A 14,110-nucleotide genomic window follows, 5' to 3' on the forward strand; every position below is an offset into this window, starting at 1 on the left:
AAACAAAGGTAGCCTTACTAGCTTTCAACCACCACAAAGAGTATGATTTTACTTTATCTAACAGATGTGGAATAAAACTTTCTTGGTTCTTAAATACTCCCTCCGTCCCTTAATACTTGACACAGTTGATCTTATTACGCATGTCAATGCATAATTTTGAGCTTAAATATCTTGAATAATATATTAGAAAAATTATGAAAATTTGATATTTTGAAAATACTCATCGAGACAAATCTAACGACATCTTATATGATATTATTTATCTTTGTAAATTAGTAGAAAAATATGGTCAAAGTAAATTATGTCAAAATTACACATTTTCAAATGGGTCATCTATTGCGGGACGGAGGGAGTAACCTGTTATTGTGTTCGTTCCACAAGACCCAAACACACAAGAGCCATATCATATGAAAAAGGGAGCGCCGTGATTTCAGACCACCTGCATAATTAATGAATTGCAAGAAGTGGTCTGAAATAACATGTGAGTCCGCCCCATGAAATCCAAGTCACGCCCGCACCAACGGCCAAATAGCACTAAAAGTTGGACATGACAGAAAGAAATGTGTAGTGCCCTCGACGTGTCCACAACCAGCCACACACAAACGCGCTTTCGAAGGGATGATGCCGCGAATAGACAAATTTAATTTGTAGGTAATCGTTCCCTAAACATTCGCCAAGCAAAAATAGAGAATTTTAGAGGGACATGTTTATGTCAAATCAATTCCATGTTTTGATGAAGATGGGGATGCTCCTGAGATGTCAACATGTCATAAACACCACGAACGAAATAACTCCACTCGGGTCCAAAAGCCACCGCCAAGAAGATGTATCTTGCAAAGAAACAATAAGCAATAATTATATATTGCGTTCGTATTAGATTACAATACTTAGTTTTTTTTGTTGCAACAAAACTGAATAATTATATAATATTATGTTTATTATTATTTAATATATACTCCCTTCGTTCCAAATTATATGTCGCATTAGAAAAAAATTGTCTCAAGCTATATGTCAATACCAATGAAACATTAATGTTATTTGTCCTATTATATCCTTAATGATTTATTAGTCCATCTTCTTTTAATTATTTCATTTATCTTTTTCTCATATCATTTATTAATGACAATTTTGTAAAACAACTCAAAATATATCTTTCCAACACAAAATTAATTACATTTCTTAATATGTGTGGAATGTCCAAAACGTCATATAATTTGGGACAAATGGAGTATTTGTTTTAAATATTTTGAAAATCATTTTTGAGATACTAGTTATATTTGTGTGTGATTTTTTTAAAAAAGAATTGTTGTTAAAAAATGATGTTTACGTTGAGAATGAGTTAACAATTTCGATTAGTTTTTGAAGAAATTTAATTTGAATAGTATAGGAGAGAAAAACATAGTTTATAACCATAATTTGTGTGTAACCAAAAGATAAGTTGTGTGTGTGGATACGTGTGAGTGGTTGTGTGTCGGTGTGAGCATGGGGTGACTATGAAGAAGTTTCTGCAGCCATTGGCCCCATGTATAACGAAACGAAGTGAAAAATTTATCAACGAAGTGTGGAACGTTACATATTGATTAGGGTCTCGTTAATGATTGTCTTAGGACACTCTTTAAATATTTTAAAATTAACAATTATACTTTAAAAAAAATTAAATATTTTGATTTCCATTATATTGAATACACATATTTTTATTAATATTTAATGGTTTTTAAAGAATATCTCGGAGACACTCGTTAATATTTTCCTATTGATTATTACGAAGAAGGTTTAGATTTTGAGCTTAGACTCTTTTTTTTAATGTCCATTAGACTATGTTGTTAAAAGACATAAAGATAAAATTTTAACATTGAAGACAACTTTGCACGTAATGAGAGCAGGACTTTGTGTGAAGATGAAAATTTCAAATTAAGAGGAACTATATTATTTTTTTTGAAGGAAGAGGAACTATATTATTAGTAATTTCAAATTTATCATCGTCAAGAAGTATTTAGAGGTGACATAATATCTATTACAAAATCTAAAATTGCTATGATAATAGAAAAATGTACTAGAAATTATCTAAATAAAAGTGTGTATTAATTAAGAAGCTCCTAGAAGTGTGTAAGTTTTCTACTTGTACATCTCTTGTACTTGTGCTTCAAAAAAAATCTCTTGTACTTGTCATTTTGAAACAAGAGGAACTGTGAGTTGTCTCTTAAAAAATACTTCCCTTACTCTAACAAAAGGGAGATGAAGAAAAGGAATTGAAATCCTTGAAAGCATAAGAACTTCTACCAGGAATGTCAACACGATGGGAGTGTGAACTACTCCTCCGCCCCCAATGGTACTGTAACACTCATATTAAACGTATCTAGAAAGTTTAGCATGAACGTTGTTGTTGGTACTGGATACATAAAATATACAACATAAATTTTTTTGAATGAATAATATTTACATCAAGTCACGTTCGTATAAATAATATTACAATACATCTCATCCATACATAAAAATACATCCTTGATGTCCATGACGTCCTGCAGCGGTACGAACGAACCCTTGAAGTAATATCCATCCGGCTACGTACATGCTTAATCATCCTGCTTATCTGAAACAAATAAGGATTGGGATGAGACATAATGTCTCAGTAAGTTCCCCTAAACCTAGGTTATAGGTAACCTCAAGGGAAACCTACGGTCACCACGTGTCTACATTACAACCTGACGGTTGATTATATGTGTGTGGGGAGTTGCATACTTAGACGGTAGTGCATACTAGAGCCGTCATATTCATATCTTAACTTGTTATAGGCTTCACTTCCTATACGTGTCATGGCGGTTGAGGGGAACCTAGAACCGCGTTGCCAAGAATACACTCTATGTATCGAGGCCTAAACATAACATAATCATGACACGACTCTAAACCGGACGATTAGGGGAAACCTAAGATCGTCGTCGGTATCATGTTCTTTACTTGCTCTATTCCATGCCTTATACTTGTCATATAGCATCTAATGCTCTTGTTCTTAAACATAAACGTGCATGGATTCATTCTTGCGTGATCGTGAACATATCATAATCATAATCATGAGAAACATAATCATATTCATATCGTACACAAACGTATCTAAGTTCATTCATTAGGTTAGCGTTGAACAAACAATTATTATCTTGATTCATTTTACGGATAGTCCCGGGTGGAGTAACCCCGAGATCAATCCCATACATGACCGATGTACGTACATCGGACTCCCTCGGTGTCGTGCGGGTCCCTTGCGGCTTGAACCGTTCCCCTTAGGTCGAGAACCTCCTGTATCCCCCTGGCGTGGATAACAAGAGACACGAACACCTAGGTCTTGTTAATTTCAGTGACATGCGGGTCCCTTACGGCTTGAATCGTTCCCCTTAGATCGAGAACCTCTTGTATCCCCCTGACGTGGATAACAAGAGACATGCCACCTACTTAAAAATAATAGTCTTGTCGTACGTATACTTAAACATATTCATACTTGCTTGCCTATTACCTCGGACCCTTGAGTCGATCCGATTATCGGTAAATACATACTTGTTCATGCTTGTAAGTTCTTAATCATGGTGAAGTGATTAACTAATCAAACCACGACTTAACATGCTTGCTATCTTATTCTTAATCATGTGAGAAGATAGTATACTTCGCGTCTTAACATTCTAGGGATCTTGCTAACTAGCTAGTTCTCGACAACTATGTCGAGGCTCTAGTTTTCCCTTGCTTAATGAATATTTTGCTACCCGATTCATGACTTGTTTCTCTCGTATGCCATGCCTTACTAACATGCTTGATACTTGCCTCATCTCATAAAAATCATGATTTCTTTGATCATAATTTAGGACCTTGGTTTGAGGGGTTTACATTCGTAAAAAGACACCACGGAGAAAACCGCATCGCGAATCCCCATGCCTGCCTGAAGCAAGCAAAACAGTGAGATTTCTGACTGTCTTACTCGCCTAGGCGAGTGATTTCACTGGGGAGGCGAGTGGTAGCTCGCCGTGGCGAGTTGGGGGCGAGCAGGACCCCCCTTTCGGAGTTCTAGCTCGCCGTGGCGAGTAATAGCTCGCCGTGGCGAGTTAGGACAGTCCAGAACACTTAAAAATGGTATTTTTGACCCAAAAACCTCAAACCAAGTGTCTCTATGTGTTTTGGAACATATTTGATCATTGGAAACTTATAAAACATGCATATGGCAAGTATTAACATGTATAGCATGCATGACATAAAAAGGGGCAACTAGACTAATACATAAACCCTAGAATTTCATGTTATTCATACTAAACATATATGGCATAATCATAATCCCAAAGGGTAGGAAAACTAGCTATGGAACTCACCTTAACATAATCTTGCTAATTTTACAAGCTCCAAGCATCAAAACCCTAACTTGATTCTCTTACACTCTTAACCCATACCATTCAAACTTGTCATCCTATTCTTGCAAACCAAGACTCCTTATCAAGCTCCAAACCATGCTCCTAACATCACCCTCAAAACACATAATCAAACCTTAACATCAAGAGGAATTCTTTGTGAGGAGGGATAAAATATCAATCCATTTAAACTTAATATTATTACCTTGATCATGTAGAGACCATTCCTTGTACCAATTTAGAATCCATCTTCACCATACATCAAACCCTAGTTTTCCAATCACTTCTTCAAGAGGAGAAAATAGGAGAATCAAACACAATACACACTTCCTTAATCTTAAGTGACCATAAAGGAACAAGTTTGGAACTTACCATGTGAGGATGGAGTGTCATGAAAGATTGGTGAAGAGAGAAAGAGAGAGTAGCGTGAGGGATGAGAGGAAAGGAGAGATTCCAACAAAACTCTAGCTTGCATACATCTCTATGATCTTGGAGAAACATAGATCAAAGCCTTGCCTTGAGGGAAGAAGATTTGATAAATTTGTGAGGTGGGAAGAGAGAAAAGAAATCGATGGAAGAAGAGAGAAGGAAGAGAAAGCTTATGCCAAAACCTAGAGAGAGAAACACAAAGGGAAAATGAGATATTTTGGCCCAAACTTGCTTAAATATCCCTCTTTCGTGAAATTACCAAATTGCCCTTGCCTCAAGCGTGTTTAAAACAACTCTGATACTTTTCCCGTAAAAAGCTGACATCTCATAAAATATTTCCATTAACTTACTTTTCATGAATTAAATTCATCTGACACGGTCAACGGGTAATATACCGATACTGACAGGCGGGATATTACATCCTACCCCCCTTAAAAAAATTTCGTCCTCGAAATTTAGAGATTGAATACCAATCCTCATGACAAAAACTTACCATCTATGGTCTGAGCCATACATTTCCATTCATACATATCCAATGGGTTTGTCGCATCATGTCCTCATCTTGTTTCTTAACCCACACGTAACTGAACATAACCTTCTTGACCTTAGTATCACTCAAACTTAGAGTTACCTTAGTATATCATGATTTGGAACTTATCTTGTTACACATAGACTTATTGTCTCGGACTCATATCTTACTCGCTTAACATAAACCATTCATAAAGATGTCTTATCATAAACATGAACACTCAGGATTTACCCTTTAACTGGAGTCCTACCGGAAACCAGGTTTGCCCTGCAGTGCTTACTTGTAACTTTAAAACATCTTTTCATGCATACATAATTTTATCGGGTAAACATATAATTCATACCTCGGTTTTCTCACTGAGTCTTGAGACACACGCCTCTTACTTGCATTACTCATATAAATCATTCCATAAATCTATTATCTCTTTTCAGTGCCTTAGGAAATCTTCTGATTTCATTTCAATCTAATTGCATCTTATTGCACCCGAACTATGGGGTAACTCATATAACTTGACATGAAGATGTGAAATCAACAATATCATTCATCTGACAATTAATCACCAACATCGTGGTTCACATGCTCTTAAAACTTTCTAGCAATCTACTTGCACATACATCAAACATTCTTAACACATTTTAGTGTATCCTGTAGGATATGGGCTTCATACGAACATTCTCGTTTCCATAACATGTGCATACTTTCAAGTGCCACTTCTTGTTAAATGATAACGATACGTGTTTTTAAAATCTTTCTTGAAGAAATTTTTCTTAAACTTTGGTATACGAGTTCTTGGAACGGATAAACACTTAGCTAAATAAAATTATCATTTCGAAACTGAGTCAGTAAGGGTACTTCATAACCACAAGACGAGTCTTTGAATTTTGAAAAAGATTTTACTGCTCGTCCTATGTAAACTTGCTTGCGACATACCTCTTCAGTTTTGACAATGAAAAGTTTCATGTTTAAAATAAGCATCGTTCCCAAGTTCCTTAATACCAACCTTAACTTTTAAAAGTTATAAAATCATAACTCGACATGTCTTAACAAGTATCGTTTCATTCAAAAAGTATTGCATACAAGGGCATAAAGCTCATTGCATAAAGCTCAAGAGTTGCATCTCCTTTCTTGATAACATGCTTTGATTCTTTACTTGAGTCACGAAAGGTACCTTCTGAACCTTACATATTTCCCATATCATCATTTACGCATCCTGGCCAATTCATATATGGCAACACTCGTCTTTTTCATCTTACCTAGGTAGAGATACATACTTTAAACTTTTACCTTAGCCAATGCTGACTATATAAACATCCATACTTACTTATCACATCGAGAACTCCTCGCATGTCTTATGATGCATCCCTGTTAAACTTGTATTACCAACCGAAAATTCTTCACGAAGCTTCATACATACTAAAATCCCATGTTTCTTGATTTTACGATTAGCTTCCATGGCGCTACTCTGATTCTCACCGGTTGGCTTAAACTAGTACTCTAACCCGTTAGAGCAATTGAGACTTCAATTCATGCTTATCACTTGAATACTTACTTCTTGAACTATCCTCAAAATCTTTCATGGTGCAACCAACATCACAACCTTACACTTGTCTTGTAAATTCAAAACTTGTGATAACTTATCTTATGCTTATAATACTTGACTTGGGGGTAAACCTTATGTTCTTGCTGGTTGCATTTACCATACATATCATATTTGAACTTGTTTCCGAGTAAACTCGAAATCCGTTAACAAACCCATCTAGCACTTGAACATGACTTTCTTGAACATCTAACCTTGTACCTTCGCATTCTCGCGTACTATATGTTGCTTAATCATACCAATGCTTGCTCGTTGATTTTTCTTTTCTTTTAAAGAAAACTTCGTAAACTAACGCACGGGTCATTGACGTTGAAAATTGTTCTACTATATAAATTGAATTTAGGCCCCGGCCATTGCTCTAAAATCATAGAACGAGTTGATAACACATATGTGCCATCAAACCTAGACTCGAATAAGTCTAGCCCGCTCTACGAGTGTCGTAGCAAACCGGTTCCTAGAAAATCTTGTGAATTTTCAAAATGACAACTTCAATCACCCATACGCGTAAATCCTTTTTAAAATCCTTTAAACCTTATAGTTCAATTTCATAACGTGCCTTAGCAAGTTAATTAAGCAAAACATAGGTTCGAGCGATACGTCATAATTTCACATAATCGGTGAACTTTGTGATTCTTCATAACTTAGCACCACTTTAACTTCTTACTTCATACCTCATGCATAAACATTTGTGATTTTCCTTCTAATTGCCGGAACTTCTATACTCTTGGTCTTGGCTTGTTCTTGACTCTTGACACATTAACCTCCAAAGCTACCTTAAACCGTACCGATTTCGTTGATGGTTGCCCATGTCTTTTCCTTGAAAATCTTAGGATATGATTTGCATTCGTTACTTGATGTCATAAATTATTTTCGTCATATAAAAGATTTTTGTGAAGACATCTCCCCAATAATGGTTTCAAACCATTGGAACGAATTGGTAGAAAACGGAAAATTTCGTCCCAGGCTTGCTATTGGTGAGCTTCTCCAACTCTATTTTTCAAAAACATTCTTTACATGAAATTCTTATTCTCAAGCATACAATGCACATCATTCATTCCTATCGTCGTGAAATATTTTATAACATATGCATGGCAACATCAACCTTTTCGATACAATTCTTGGCACGTCGGAAATCAATGTCTCAATCCTGATAACATAAAACTTTCTCTTGAATCCTTAACTTCCTCCACTATGAATAGCTTTCCTCATTACATTGCCACTTACACATCTTTCTGAACATACTTGTCCTTAACTTCATTCACATATTGTTATTTCTGAAAGCACGCTGACTACGTCAACATACGTCGACTTCTAACTATCTTGTAACCTTGTTCTGACATTCCAGAATATCATAAACCCGTTCCAACAACAACTCTTACCGAAACTTTCGGTCATGGTTAGATACATATATCCAACTTCTTCACTTACGGGTACATGGAATATCACTATCATCTTACCCAACATTGTTGGAACGTTCCTTCTTAACATACCTTACATTCCCGGGGGATTCACACTTCCACTTGATTAGTTCACCGGCCACCTTTTGGCACGATCAAACTTCCTACTTATACTCATTTCCGAGTTCTTACTTCTGAGTTTACACTTTTTAGTGCATCTTCATCACATACTTCGTTCCTCCTGGGTCCTATTCAGCTCTCAGGCATCCGTTCTAACTGTTGAATGCTAAATTGAGTTGATCAGGCTCAACTAACATCAACTAATAGAACATTTACCCGGAACCCAATGGTCCCACTACCTTAGTTGTAGTATAATGACCCAAGGCACGGTCTGAATCGACCTGCTCTGATACCAATTGTAACACCCATACTAAACGTATCTAGAAAGTTTAGCATGAACGTTGTTGTTGGTACTGGATACATAAAATATACAACATAAAATTCTTCGAATGAATAATATTTACATCAAGTCACGTTCGTATAAATAATATTACAATACATCTCATCCATACATAAAAATACATCCTTGATGTCCATGACGTCCTGCAGCGGTACGAACGAACCCTTGACGTAATATCCATCCGGCTACGTACATGCTTAATCATCCTGCTTATCTGAAACAAATAAGGATTGGGATGAGACATAATGTCTCAGTGAGTTCCCCTAAACCTAGGCTATAGGTAACCTCAAGGGAAACCTACGGTCACCACGTGTCTACACTACAACCTGACGGTTGATTATACGTGTGTGGGGAGTTGCATACTTAGACGGTAGTGCATACTAGAGCCGTCATATTCATATCTTAACTTGTTATAGGCTTCACTTCCTATACGTGTCATGGCGGTTGAGGGGAACCTAGAACCGCGTTGCCAAGAATACACTCTATGTATCGAGGCCTAAACATAACATAATCATGACACGACTCTAAACCGGACGATTAGGGGAAACCTAAGATCGTCGTCGGTATCATGTTCTTTACTTGCTCTATTCCATGCCTTATACTTGTCATATAGCATCTAATGCTCTTGTTCTTAAACATAAACGTGCATGGATTCATTCTTGCGTGATCGTGAACATATCATAATCATAATCATGAGAAACATAATCATATTCATATCGTACACAAACGTATCTAAGTTCATTCATTAGGTTAGCGTTGAACAAACAATTATTATCTTGATTCATTTTACGGATAGTCCCGGGTGGAGTAACCCCGAGATCAATCCCATACATGACCGATGTACGTACATCGGACTCCCTCGGTGTCGTGCGGGTCCCTTGCGGCTTGAACCGTTCCCCTTAGGTCGAGAACCTCCTGTATCCCCCTGGCGTGGATAACAAGAGACACGAACACCTAGGTCTTGTTAATTTCAGTGACATGCGGGTCCCTTACGGCTTGAATCGTTCCCCTTAGATCGAGAACCTCTTGTATCCCCCTGACGTGGATAACAAGAGACATGCCACCTACTTAAAAATAATAGTCTTGTCGTACGTATACTTAAACATATTCATACTTGCTTGCCTATTACCTCGGACCCTTGAGTCGATCCGATTATCGGTAAATACATACTTGTTCATGCTTGTAAGTTCTTAATCATGGTGAAGTGATTAACTAATCAAACCACGACTTAACATGCTTGCTATCTTATTCTTAATCATGTGAGAAGATAGTATACTTCGCGTCTTAACATTCTAGGGATCTTGCTAACTAGCTAGTTCTCGACAACTATGTCGAGGCTCTAGTTTTCCCTTGCTTAATGAATATTTTGCTACCCGATTCATGACTTGTTTCTCTCGTATGCCATGCCTTACTAACATGCTTGATACTTGCCTCATCTCATAAAAATCATGATTTCTTTGATCATCATTTAGGACCTTGGTTTGAGGGGTTTACATTCGTAAAAAGACACCACGGAGAAAACCGCATCGCGAATCCCCATGCCTGCCTGAAGCAAGCAAAACAGTGAGATTTCTCACTGTCTTACTCGCCTAGGCGAGTGATTTCACTGGGGAGGCGAGTGGTAGCTCGCCGTGGCGAGTTGGGGGCGAGCAGGACCCCCCTTTCGGAGTTCTAGCTCGCCGTGGCGAGTTAGGACAGTCCATAACACTTAAAAATGGTATTTTTGACCCAAAAACCTCAAATCAAGTGTCTCTATGTGTTTTGGAACATATTTGATCATTGGAAACTTATAAAACATGCATATGGCAAGTATTAACATGTATAGCATGCATGACATAAAAAGGGGCAACTAGACTAATACATAAACCCTAGAATTTCATGTTATTCATACTAAACATACATGGCATAATCATAATCCCAAATGGTAGGAAAACTAGCTATGGAACTCACCTTAACATAATCTTGCTAATTTTACAAGCTCCAAGCATCAAAACCCTAACTTGATTCTCTTGCACTCTTAACCCATACCATTCAAACTTGTCATCCTATTCTTGCAAAACAAGACTCCTTATCAAGCTCCAAACCATGCTCCTAACATCACCCTCAAAACACATAATCAAACCTTAACATCAAGAGGAATTCTTTGTGAGGAAGGATAAAATATCAATCCATTCAAACTTAATATTATTACCTTGATCATGTAGAGACCATTCCTTGTACCAATTTAGAATCCATCTTCACTATACATCAAACCCTAGTTTTCCAATCAATTCTTCAAGAGGAGAAAATAGGAGAATCAAACACAGTACACACTTCCTTAATCTTAAGTGACCATAAAGGAACAAGTTTGGAACTTACCATGTGAGGATGGAGTGTCATGAAAGATTGGTGAAGAGAGAAAGAGAGAGTAGCGTGAGGGATGAGAGGAAAGGAGAGATTCCAACAAAACTCTAGCTTGCATACATCTCTATGATCTTGGAGAAACATAGATCAAAGCCTTGCCTTGAGGGAAGAAGATTTGATAAATTTGTGAGGTGGGAAGAGAGAAAAGAAATCGATGGAAGAAGAGAGAAGGAAGAGAAAGCTTATGCCAAAACCTAGAGAGAGAAACACAAAGGGAAAATGAGATATTTTGGCCCCAACTTGCTTAAATATCCCTTTTTCGTGAAATTACAAAATTGCCCTTGCCTCAAGCGTGTTTAAAACAACTCTGATACTTTTCCCGTAAAAAGCTGACATCTCATAAAATATTTCCATTAACTTACTTTTCCTGAATTAAATTCATCAGACACGGTCAACGGGTAATATACCGATACTGACAGGCGGGATATTACAGGTACCTGCGTGATTGGTGAACCTCATAATTAGTACAAAAAACAAATTTTATTATTTTTATCCGATAGATGATGGAAAAGAAAAATCAAAATTTAACTGAGTAAATTACACTTCCCTCCCCTCAAAGATGCTTGAATTACACACCCCTCCCCTCTTATGTTAAAATATACACTTCCATCCCCTCTTATTCAAAACATATCAGAAAATATTTCACTCCTCTCCCTTGAGAGAAGCTTGAATTACATTCCCTCTAATGTTAAAATCTACGCTTTACTCCCACAATTTTTTTTTATTTCTAATAAGCTGGCAAAAAAAATTAATCTAACACACTTTGAAGAAAAATAGTATTATAGGTTCATTTTAATATAATCGAAATTTGAATACATATTTTTTGCTATTTTTTATTCAGAATTTGATTAACATGTAGTTTTAAACCCTATTATAAAATATGAAACAACCCAAAATAAAATTAAAATATGTAAAAAATTACTAAAGTCAATTATGTAGTGCTTATTCAAATGTGAATTTTATACTCCAAATTAAAAAAATTATAACAAAATATTTAAATTTAATTATAATTGACATTTAAATTATAAAAAAACTAATTATGATTTTTTTAAATCTTGATTCAAAATTAGTATATATTATAAAAATATTTATTTATGTTAAAATAGATTAAAGTGTAGTGTATATTTAATTATTAAGGGAGGGGTTGAAATTCAAGCATCTCATAAGGGAGGGGAGTATCAATTTTACTTTTCAATGGAGGGTAGTGTATATTTTAACATAAGAGGGGAGAGGAGTGTAATTCAAGCATCTTTGAAGGGAGATGAGTGTAATTTACTCTATAAAATAAATGTATTATATTAATTAGGGGTGGCAATTGGATCTATCAAATCCATATTCATCCGGTCCATCCGCTATAAAATCCATCCAATCCATCCAACTTATTTTAAAGATCCAATGGATCATTTTTTATTGGTTATTTTTTATCCAATAAACAAAATCACTTTTATTAAAAAACAATTAAAAAATTAAAAGTTGAATAGCTTATTTCTTAAAAATAACTTATTACGATATCTTTTTAAAAAACAGCTTATTAAGATAATTTTTTTAAAAAACAACTTATCTTATGAAAAACGACTTATTACGATCTATTTTTTAAAAAAACAGCTTATTCAAAACAACTTACCTTATGAAAAACAACTTATTACGATCTCTTTTTAAAAAATAGTTTTTTCAAAACAGCTTATCTTATGAAAAACGACTTATTATGATCTCTTTTTAGAAAACATAGGTGATTTTGCATATGGTTAGGAACTTAATAGATGGCAACAACGGGGGAGGATTCTTGTGTTTCAAGTTTTCGCAATATCTTGAAGTCGAGGAAGGAGTGATGATGGATATATGAAACCTGGAGACCAAGCTCGTCTAGCGCTGATGTGCATGTTAGTTTTGACATAGAGATCAACTTGTCTATGGCTCATAAGTTCATTTATACGCTGATTTTCATCTTTACTGATATTTTATTTACAGTGTGCTTCATAATATATTGGTTAAAGGATATTTTTTTCCTGCATTTTTTCAATATAACATTGGGATAGAACATTTGGAATCCATTTCGAAATTTTCAAGTTCTGTTTTATAAAATTGAGATGTTTTAAGCATAGCACTTTTGACTTAATTTATGTTTTCAAGTTCATGTATTTTATTTTCCTAGCTTCATTAGCAGCCGATGTGAACTGTTTGATTAAATACGTATAACTTGTAGATTGTAGTTATTAGATATATTTGTCTATATACTTTATTCATATTTTTGTCTTATTTTATTCATTCTTTATGCATAAAATAAGCTGTTTTGTATAAGTTGTTTTTAAAACGAGATTGTAATAGGTTGTTTTGTTATGTATAAGTTTTTTTTTATAACTTGTTTTTTAAAAAGAGATTGTAATAAGTTGTTTTGTATAAAATAAGTTGTTTTTTAAAAAGAGATTGTAATAAGTTGTTTTGCATAAAATAAACTGTTTTGTATAAGTTGTTTTTTTAAAAATGGATCGTAATAAGTTATTTTGCATAAAATAAATTGTTTTGCATAAAATAAGCTGTTTAGTATAAGTTATTTTTTAAAAAGAGATTGTAATAAGTTGTTTTGCATAAAATAAGTTGTTTTGTATAAGTTGTTTTTTAAAAAGAGAACGTAATAAGTTATTTTGCATAAAATAAGTTGTTTTGTATAAGTTGTTTTTTTAAAAAGAGAACGTAATAAGTTATTTTGCATAAAATAAGCTGTTTTGCATAAAATAAGCTGTTTTTATAATTTGTTTTTTAAAAAGAGATTGTAATAAGTTGTTTTGCATAAAATAAGTTGTTTTTTAAAAAGAGATCGTAATAAGTTATTTTGCATAAAATAAGTTGTTTTGCATAAAATAAGCTGTTTCATATAAGTTGTTTTATAAAAAGAGATCATAATAAGTTATTTTG

The sequence above is a fragment of the Medicago sativa genome, chromosome 5 (genome assembly GCF_051527215.1).
Source record: "Medicago sativa cultivar Bolivia chromosome 5, Bolivia_mono, whole genome shotgun sequence".
Classification (NCBI taxonomy): Eukaryota; Viridiplantae; Streptophyta; class Magnoliopsida; order Fabales; family Fabaceae; genus Medicago; species Medicago sativa.